The 1,272-nt window shown below is 38.7% G+C and overlaps 1 long non-coding RNA gene across 1 annotated transcript; it reads right to left on the minus strand.

The window, feature by feature from the left end:
• Window positions 1-240: 240 nt before the first annotated feature.
• LOC121918743 lies at window positions 241-1,272 on the minus strand. The gene is made up of 3 exons (XR_006101295.1): window positions 1,246-1,272; window positions 967-1,051; window positions 241-344 (listed from the first exon to the last, which is right to left on the minus strand). It is a non-coding gene; the product is annotated as an uncharacterized LOC121918743 (long non-coding RNA).

Genomic DNA, 1,272 nt, shown 5'->3' on the forward strand with positions numbered 1-1,272 from the left:
GCCTTATTTTGATGGGCCTTAATCCAAAGTCCAGAACTCTTCTGGTCCTAAGCATTTTGGATAAGAGAGACTCAGCCTGTGATACAATTAAGCTAATGGGCTTCGGCCTCCAAATCAATCAGCTCCACAACCTTAAAAGCTTCAGTCCTGATATGAAGATGGTTTTGATAAATGGCGGCTGTCATTCTTACCTTCAACATCTATCAGCTTCTGACTGAGGACAAGTTTGTTAACATCGCTGCCAAACATTTCCATCATTGAAGTTGTTAGAACTGCTAGTAAAAACTTTTCTTCTTGCAGAAATATTTGCCTTTTGTCGGGTGTTACATTGATGTCAACAGACTCTAAATAAAACAAATACGTTTTTAAAAATTAATAATATCGGTGGGAGAGAAGACCCTTCACTTTTATTTATTTCAGAGACAGGTATTTTGGGCATCATCATATCTGCAGTCTTTAAGTGTGCAAAATAAAGCAGAAGTAGCAGATGGGGGAAATAGGCTTCTATTTAATTCTAGCTAGAAGATTTTCCTTAGTGATGTCTGTATATCTATATCTCTCTAAAAGATATCAATCCACTTATCAAAATGATCAATTTCAAGTCTGTAACACTCTTTTATGGGGAGAGGGAGAACATTACACTGCCTTGCATCACAGTATTTACAAACTACATTCATTTGAATAAGAGGTTTCTGCTTATTCTCTCACTATCCTTTACTATTTAAGCTCCATGTTAGGAAAGTCTTCACTCCTGATTTCTACATATCAAACCTCTGTTGAAGGAAAAGAAGCCCACCAGGTAGTATATTTATCTTCTGGATTAGCCTTTGGACATCCCTTCTTAGTAGAAAGCAAAACGGATCCAAATGTATTCTCATGGCCTAAATCTGGGTGTTATGCTCAAATGCTAACACACGCAATGCTTTTACAGGTAATTTACCCCCCCGAAAAATGCAGGTGACTCACCTGAGTCCACACATATGTTCAGAACAACACATGGATGCTGGTGTCTGTTGTACATGTGATACACTTTGTTCACAAGTTTGGAAACCTGTCCAAATACAAGAAAGGACCACAACCAGATTTGCATTTGCATTCATAATAATTCTGTCTGTATTCAAAACCATCATCTGAATCTATCCTTTTCTACAGCCAGGCAGATGCCGAAAGACAAACTATAGGCTCAATGCTGGAGAAAACAAACCTAAGGCCCAGGAAGCCACATGTTCTTAAAGAGGACTGTACCTTTGCTGGGTCACACGGCCGATGGTT

The sequence above is a fragment of the Sceloporus undulatus genome, unplaced genomic scaffold (genome assembly GCF_019175285.1).
Source record: "Sceloporus undulatus isolate JIND9_A2432 ecotype Alabama unplaced genomic scaffold, SceUnd_v1.1 scaffold_29620, whole genome shotgun sequence".
NCBI classification, from domain to species: Eukaryota; Metazoa; Chordata; class Lepidosauria; order Squamata; family Phrynosomatidae; genus Sceloporus; species Sceloporus undulatus.